The sequence below is a fragment of the Brachionichthys hirsutus genome, chromosome 5, assembly GCF_040956055.1.
Source record: "Brachionichthys hirsutus isolate HB-005 chromosome 5, CSIRO-AGI_Bhir_v1, whole genome shotgun sequence".
NCBI classification, from domain to species: domain Eukaryota; kingdom Metazoa; phylum Chordata; class Actinopteri; order Lophiiformes; family Brachionichthyidae; genus Brachionichthys; species Brachionichthys hirsutus.
This window is the reverse complement of record NC_090901.1, coordinates 3,084,845-3,094,302: the sequence shown is the minus strand read 5'-3', so window position 1 is coordinate 3,094,302 and position 9,458 is coordinate 3,084,845.

The following is a 9,458-nucleotide window of genomic DNA, read 5'->3' as shown; positions in this document are numbered from 1 at the left end:
GCTGTGACCCCTTTTCTTGTGCTGCTGATGTGCAGCCAAGGCTCCACGCCAAGGAACACTGCATCATTAAGATCTAGCTGCTTTTTAGAGCTCTATTTTATTTTGGTACACAGAGATCTAAGCTGATCCTGTGTAAATGCAGTTGTTGCAGAGGTGAACTGCTTGTAAATGAGGGTCATGGTTCAGGTGCTAGAGGTCGCAGGAGTGGGCCCTTTCTGTGCAAGAGGGCACCTTAGTGACTGCCACTGCGTCAACCCCCGAATGCTGAACGTGCATTTGATTGTGTTAGAGCCAATAACGTATGGAGCTCCAAGGCAACAGTGAGGTCACCTCTGGGCCCATTGAGATGTGAAAGGTGACAGGCAGCAGGATCTTAGCCAATAGACCTCAAAGAGCATCTGTCTGACGCCTTTGACAGGAGTGTTTACTCAGCATTCAGAAGGCATTGTTGGAAAGAGGCACACACACACACACACACACTTTGTAGATGGACAGACATTGTTTAATATCATTTTACACTCCACAATCGCTGTTTAATGGGAGGCAAATCATTCAAAAAATAATAATAATGCATTTGCTTTATACCTGACACACGCTCTGATCAGCCTGTTATTAACTGTACTTGTTTTTATTCTCCTGCATAATTGACAGAAATTCGATGGAATTGTTAAAGAAGAGGCAAAGACTTTGATGGTTTCCTGTGCTTGACGATTTCAGAGCAAAGCATCAGAATGCGCAGCACTTAGGGCAAATCCCAAAGGCCGTGACTGGCGCAGTGTGTCCCACATTAGCTCAACCACAGCTCACTGAAATGGACTCGCCTGAGTGGAATAAAACCCATAAGGCACCGCACACACCACGCCAGCGGCTTTATCAGACAAAGATCAATGGACGGCAGCATTCACTCGGAGCGCCCAAGCAGCAAGGACAAATACAGTATCTCGGCGGGGCTGTGAGAGTCATTGATAGGCTTTGGCTGTGGATATGTACGTCTCGCCTCCTTTAATCGGGTTTCCCAACAGCAAACACTGAGCGTCAAGTGATGCATTTCAGGCAGCGAGGCCTTTAAGGCAGGACAAAAGGTGGTAGAAGCTGTGGGACCGGCGACCCAGCTCTTTCCATTGGTGAATATGGACCTCAAAAGGCCTTTGCCCTTCCAGTTATAACATTTGCAGACAGCGTGCCTCCAAAATCCCTGCCCTACTGCGTGTCCACACCAAACTGCAGCACTTGCTCTGATGGGCTTAGCCAAGCTTCAGCAGTGCCCAGATCAGGCAGTGCTGGCTGGTGAAAATAATGCTTTCTATACTTTTGTCTTTTCACTCCCAACTTGTCAAGAGCTTGTTCAGCGGCAGTGAAGTTGGACAGCAAATGTAAATTAAAAAACTTTATTTTAATGACCATACCCAAATTACACCCACCTGATGGGCCGATGTAGAGACTTGAGAGATGCAGATCTTATTTTTAAAACTAAGTGCAGAAATGATCCTCAGTGAAAGCGTTATTTCAGAAGTAGATTTTTACATGGATAGAATAGAATAATCTGTCAGAACTTTGTAGAAAGTTTGTTTTATCGTTAGCCTGAAGGAATTAAAATAGTGCGTGGCGATGAAGGAATATATTACTTTCAGGAGTGACTTGCGAGATTATTTTTAAAACTTTCAAATCACCCAGACCTCAAGGGAGAAGATGACAGAAATGTTTCAATTTTTAAAATCGCTATGAGACAAATGACCTAACCCTTGATATTTGTTGCAGATTGCTGCTGCCCAAACGCTGTTTCGCCATGCGGTGCTCATGCTGTTCATCTCGATACATTAGAGCACTAAATGGAGGTCAGCATTCATCATTGTTGCATCACAAGCTGGTGAACTGAACTAAAGCCCCTTGGTGGAGAATATCATTTATTTATGAAGTGGCCCGTGACTTAAGAGGCTCATGGATCTTACAAGGGCTTTTCAACACATGCTGAAGCATAAAGCAACTGGCATGCATTTAAACAAAGACATCGTCATTACAAAGCTGTTTATAGCGTCTTCAGAAAAAAACCCTCAAGGTCCCGCGAACCAAAGTGACGGTTAGTGATTTTAAAATAATAAAATTAAAATAAAATAGACATTGAAAGGTTCTTTATTAATTAAGGATGCCGATGCAATGCTACAGCTGTTAACTTTGACAGCTCTTGAAGATTTTTGGAAACCCTTTCATAAGCACATTAAGACAAAATGTAAATAAAATGGGCTTGTTTGTTTTTGAAAGCACATTATTCTACAGCATCTAAATGTTCTGCAGCTACATTCTTTCATCGTCGAAGGAAAATATGACCTATTGATCTATCCTATCCCATAACATCACAATGGGTGAGAGAAAACACGGCATATGTGTGTTAGTGTGGCAGCATCCATTAACAGAGAAAATACACGACAACCCCCCCCCCCCCCCCCCCCCCCCACACACACACACACACCCGCATTAAAACGAACACAACAAAGAGAAAATACTGTAAAATGACTTCTAATTAGAACAGTAGCAGGTCTTACTACTATTCTAACCCTTATCAAATTTATGAAATTGACTAAATGACAAGGTTATGGCATTGGCACCAGGACACTGAATGAAAACCATGGAGATGCTGCGTTGACATAGCGTGCAGATCAGTCGGGGGGGAGCTGGTCACATTGTTTACATGATTCAAAGAACTCGCTGCTCATCACGGCCTGAGAGAAAGGATTGAAACTTTGGCCCTATTGTTTAACAGCTCCCAAAGACAGAGGACACAGAAATTACTCTGAAGAGCAGGAGGCACACGGTGGAAAATGACCTTTAACTGCACTTCCTTAGCTGAATCTCATCCAATTAGAGCACTGTATATTTTCCCTAATAGCAGCTGATGAGGCAGGGCGTATGAGCGAGCACGCCCGGCCGGCGTTGCTATGCAGCGAGATGGCTGCTTAGCACCAGAGGAGCGCTGGGGAATAAGTGAGCAGAGCGCTTTAATTTGATAGGGTTAGAATCCTGCAGGCTCCGGGGTCGTGGGTCACCAGGAGCTTGTCTCACACTGAATATGAAGAAATCAGAAGTAAATTGCTTACATCTGCTGCCAGTGGCTGTGAAGGCTGTGATTGGCTCCCAGAGGTGTGCACTATCTAACGCAGGCAGCGGAAGGGGGCCGTGGTGCAACAAGGATTGTAATTTGAGTAATTCTCCATTAATAGATGTAAAAAATCCTCCGAGCAGCTGGTTTGAAAAGCAGTGCCTTGGTGAAATGCCGCAGGATCACTGGGGTGTTTTTTTTTTTTTTTATCCTCGCTCTCATTCTTCATCTTCCTCTTTAAATGCCTGTGCTGCATTGCAATCACAGCAGCCCAGCTGTAAATGCTTCGTCTCCCTGATGAAGGCAATGATGTTGGTGTCAGACAGGGGAGCAGATAAATAAGGTAAACAAAAGTGCCATGTGAGAATTACTATCCATCAACATTGTCCACAGTCTGGAATGAGAGGAAATAGCTTGTAGTATTACTGCCAATGAATAATTTTATATCAGGTCAAGGTTTGAGATGCTCCATATTGCATCCTGCATGTTTCCATCTATGGATTCCATACCAGCGAGCTGATTTGTTTGTCTTGTGTTCCCTGTGATTACTGCTCAGCTATTACACCGCGCTACAAATACTGTGCGTTTTCTCTTGTCAGTGTGACGTTGTCTCCTGGTTCATGCTTTTCTTCACAGCCTGCATTGGGACTGTGTCCAACAGAAAATGGGACAGGCTGTGAATTATCACAAACGCTCTGGCAAATGACACTTCATTGTAAGGTCTTTGTCACCAATTATGTGTCTATTAAGAAGCAGTCAATCAGTCAATGTGCAAATAGCAAACCCTCCAAGGGCTCGGCTATTGACAGGACGCTGTCAATAGTCCATCTGATATGATTTAGCCGTAGAAGAACGATGTGCTCACCGCAGCCGGCCATGTGGAGGCTCGCTTCTATCCTCGCCAGTTTATTGACCAATGCTTATTTTAATGAGCCCTTTAATGGAAATGTATTATTGACGTCAGATTTGCTGAGCAGCTCACTGTTTGTCTGTGAACCTTTTGATTACAAGGTCCTCAGTACATCACTGTTGGGTCATTTCCATCATCGGCAGGATGAAGGTTTCCGCTTTGCATTAAGTGCAGGACATTGTTGTGGTGTGCAACACAAGTGAGCCACTTTCCTTGCTTTTGTCTTGTGGCCTCCGCCATAATATGCCACAGCTACATTTTGACGAAATCAAAAACGCAAATTGGATGTCTGGCAGACTAATTTGATTTCCCAAAAAACCCTGAAACTGAAACCCTGTTAGTTAGCGCACATGATGGACACTAATATTGTGTTTTCAGCGTGTAACTCCAGCTCAGCTGGCTATCCCATCCCAATCAAAACAGCTGCTTCCCAAATGTTATTGCATTATGTTGCCATTTTCAGACAAATGACTGCAAAGCGCCTCTGCCTTACCATTGATGACCACACACACACACACAACACATTACATTCACGCTTCATGGAGTCCCACTACCTCATTTAAGTAACTCATATGCTTGAGATAATGTGCTGCAATGCTGTCACTTTGATTAAAAAAATATAACTACACGCAGCCGCATAATGTTCAGAATGAGAATACAGGATCTTTCAATCCGTCCTGCAGGGGAAAAAGCAAGTCCATTTCCAGTGTTTACCGTTTAGAGGGCATCATGCTGCTGTGAAAGCTGTCACCAGACGTGCAGAAATGAGAGGATTCATCTGGGTGCTGTGAGCTGCTGCTTTCAGACACTCTTGCTGTCAAAGACCGAGTGCCAATGAGCAAATTGGAAATGGAATGACAACTGCGTGACACTGCATTTGCCTTAACCAGTTGGCTTGGGTACAGCGGCATTCGCTCACATTTAGGTGCAGCCTGGTGGATAATCAAACAGCTGCACACGGCCACAGGGCACACACTGATAGCATACAGTCATTCCTAGAAATAACATACATGCGATTTGCCTCGGTTATTGCCATTAGGATGATAAGTGCATCATGTCAATTTCCCCTGTGGTCACAGGAGACTCTTTACGTTCACCGTAGATCAGACTGGCAGTGAGTGGGCTGAGGAGCTGATAGTTCTCAACTGTCCTCCATAATTACCATGACAGACTCACTTAAGCTTCTCCTCCATCCAGCAGAATTAAGCTGACAAGGGTAGATCTCAGGATTCTTGTTGTGCACAATCTTCACCCAAAAAAAAGGCCTCATGATGAAAGTTGTCCCAGGAATATAGCTGGGCTGAATTTATTTTACAGGGAAGCGCTTCAAAGTTTTAATGGGGATTTCATTAATTAGTCTAAGACTACAAGGTGGCATATTGATGTCTGTTTTTATTGACTTGTTGCCAGTAAAATCACTCTTTTAAAATAGAAATAAGAACTTTAAAATACACTACTTATTTTTTTTAAATGCCCCCCCCTCTGGGGAATTTTAGTTCTCTTTTCTTGTCGTTCTATTTTTACACTTCAAATTTTCCTTTAACAAGCGGAAGACTCCGATACTGAGATTCCTTTGATTTATTTATTTTTTGGAGGTGGGGGCACATTTGAATAATATTTCCCATTTCTGATGTGATTTGTGGGGGCAAAAATAAACAGATAATCATTAAAAGCAAAGTGGTCTCATAAATCAGTGGTGGGTGTTCCAGCTGAGGTAGCTCAATAAGCTTTCCCTTAAACATTGGCCCATGGTAATGGGAATATCTGAGGGTCAATCGGGGTTAGGCAGTCTTCCTCAACAGGAAATGAGCTTTTGGTGGGCTGTGTTCCCAAGGTAATGAGCAATGTGTGTGTGTTTAATCTTAGCTAATATTGTTATAATAACTGGATAAATTATTAAAACAAGCAAATGGTAACATCCTAAAGACCACCAGTGCAACATGAATTTGTTGCATTATTTTACAACTTTCATATGTTAATTGGAGCAACTTTCTAAATGTTTCTTAGGGTCAGATTGATTTGGTTCTTTCGCCGCCCATATGTGAACTTTATGGGGGTTTGTGATGGATGATGACACCTGAAATAGAATCTCTCTGTTCAAGGATCAAACATCAGCACTACCAGATTCAAAGTCCTGCAAACTTCCTCAACATGTTCCTGCATGCACGTCTTTGCCGGCATTAAAATCTTTGCACTGCTGCATTCACTTTGCCCTACAAGCAAGCCATCAAATCGGTGTTCTTTTCATCTGTTCTATGGTCGTTATAGCCTGGAATCTGCCATAATGCAGCAGCAGGGAAGGGGTTTGGAGTGGGGGGTTTGGAAAACCATGTCCCAGTATGCAAATCAATTTCTGAGCGCTCCATGTTGTATAGCCAAATGCAGCTGGCATGATTGGGCAGTGTGGGACAAATTGTCCTCAGCCGAGATATTTTACTACTCAGCAAAAGCTAAAAGGACTGGATCGGTGTTCACAAGGTGTTAAAGGTTAAAGGAAGAATAATTAAGAACTGATGAAATTAAGAACTTCTGTCCCGTCCCTCCCACCCCCCGTATAAATACAATTCAGAGTTACATGTGGAATCACAGGACAAATGCATCAAATAAATACTTTATTCATGCGGAGGTAATTTCACCCCCACCATTTTGATCACGTCATTCCCTCTGGAAAATTGCAATTAAGTTTGTTGAGATAAAACATGCCAACTACTCTGCATTTCAAGGCTCGACTGGCCTATCAGCTAGTCGGTATGCCACCATGGTTTTCATCACTGCTAATTGATCCTTTCTTTAATTAATCTGGAAAGGAAAGCCCATATCTCTATCCCGTCTGATCGCCCCCTCTGTCTGTCATAACACAATAAAGGCCCTATCCTACGGCTGATAACTCGGCTGAGCCTCTCCCTCTGGCTCTCGGCCAAATGGACTATTTATGGTGCACCAATATAACGGCAAGCCTGCTGTATGGAGTTCAATGGCCGGGTTCATTAACAGGGCTTTACCCAACTACTTCTAATTTACATGTAGTGACACCTTGCTTTTAATAGGGATGTGAAGGTCAGTGGTGGGCCGAGATACGTTCTCAGCAGCCATCGGTCTAAATATCGTTCTAGCTCCTTGTCCCCGGACTGTCGTGAGCACCGCCATGTTTTACCCCCCCGATTCAATTATGCACCTCTTTTTTGTCATGCTCAGTTCCGCTGCTTTATTGCGCACATGACAAGAGCATACACCGCTGAGACACAGGACACAAACTGTGATTCACAAAAGTAAAGTCATTCTGGAGTTTGATTGACGATTACAACATTATGCAGTCGCAAGAAGCTAAAAAGAAATAAACCATCAAATAAAATAATGAATTTAAATCATTCAAAATGAAACAATTAGGTATTTCTTTGGGCGGTATGGGTGCGGTCAGCAGCCAGGAGGATGCATCGAAACTTTTTTAAATAATATGCTCTTGTTGCCCGTGGAGAACATCTGTAGCCTCTGTTTTGTGTACTCTGACAGTTGGCCTGTTATTCAGACACATCTACCTGCAGTAATGGTTTTCTCTAGGAGGTGTGAGAAGGGGTCTTAACACTTGGCTTCTCGCTATGAACGTGTGCTTCTCTCTGTGCTCACAGCTAAAGTCGCAATTGGACCGTAAAGTACCCCCCCCCCCCCCCTGCCCCCTCCCCGACGACAGACTGTAAAGAAATGGATGGGAGGCAGCTGAGAAATGAACATGTGAGTATCTGTTTCTGTCTAATTAAATCCACAGAACAGCCTCGAGCCTTCCTCTGCCAAGCCTGGCTCCAGAAGACTTGGGAGATTTGCAGGCTGCCTTCTGTGGTTGCACACTGCCACCTATTGTTCAAAGCCCTCTTCTCGAGCTCTGAAACCTTTGTCTGCCCCCCCCTCTCGATTGCTGAGAAGACAAGTTAGCTGGTGACAAACAACAGATGATGGTGGCATCAGTCATGTCTCGGGATAAAACACCCTTTTAAGATCACATATCTCTTTTGAAGGCTTCTTTATGACTATTTGTACAACACGTAGGCTACCTCTAATGGCACAAATCATCTGAGCAGGAGAGTAATGCAAGCCCGGCTCTTATGTATTATCATTGTGAAATGTGTTTTCTTAGTGTGGGATTCGCCGGAGATCCGTTTGTTGTTGTTGCTCTTGAGAACAAAGCAAAAGAAGTGGCGGCTGAAGGAGCAATTTTTGTCCATCAAGGGCTATTGAGAGTTCAATTATTTATCTTGTGAAGTGTTCCAAGGATGTGGTCAGCTCATAAGGGTTATAATGCGCGGAGTGAGAGGACATGTGCACGGAGCATATAGGGAGGAGGATGTTGTTGTAGTCCGCTCCAATTTGTTTCCACATACGAGCACTCCCACGCTCGCTCCAGCTGATGAGCGAAGTCTTCAGTGCTGGTCATCGTTCGTATGTCTGCTGGTGAGGAGGACCAAAAACTGTGTGAGCGTTCAACACGAGACAAAAGCCGGCAATAGCAAGGAAGGAGAGGGCAAGTTCGTGGCACTTTGGAGAATGTCTATTTATTTACTGTGACTTTGCTTTCGTGCAGCTCATGCTCAAGCCTCCCGGCCACTTGTGAGTTACAACAGAAAGTTCGTCCTGTGGGGAGAAAGAAGAATCTTAATAACATTATGTGTGCACAGAATAGAAAGTGTAATGAGTTCTTGTTCACTCTGCTTCCTATTTGTAGGGTTAATATTGGCGTTTTAAAAATAATTTTGTTCAATTAAAATTTAAATGCTGGTATAGTTCATTTACAGACACTTAATTTGACAACTACATTGGGATGATGAAACCATCAAGGTCTCTGGAATTTTCTTTTTTTTTTTCTATTTTCTTTGCACAAACTCTAAGAGAAATAAAATACAAAATCTTCCAATTCAGTGAAGAACTTGATTGGACTAAATCCTTGGACTACAGCTGTTGCGCGCTAACTTTTTATCCCAGCCTTGTTAGAGTGGCAGGAGAAAAGCTGCACTGATCAAAAGAGAACATATCACGCCCGTTTACAGCCGAGGAAGGACTGGATGCATTTTAGTGTTTAAAACATGCGTAACAGTAGTTATTTGCAGAAGAAGAACACCATCTGCATTTTGCCCATAAAGAACATCAAAGTCCTGAACGACATCATTTACTGTTTTTGGTCTAAATAAAGGATATCCAGCAGAAATGATAAAAGCATGGTGGCTTACATTGTTTGTATGTACTGTGTGAGGTTTTACGTCCATTTATGTTTAAGAATGTATTTCTAACTTCACACAGAGAGCCACGCACTCCAGTAGTTGTGATTCCACAGTCACTCATGAAGCTTCCGAAAAGTTCCGACATTGATTGGACAGACTTACCGAGGCTCCAGACCTTCTTGTTCCTTCACATCCAGGGACGACAATAGCTCGGTGTGTCATATCGGAGCTAATGCGCGACTCTGAC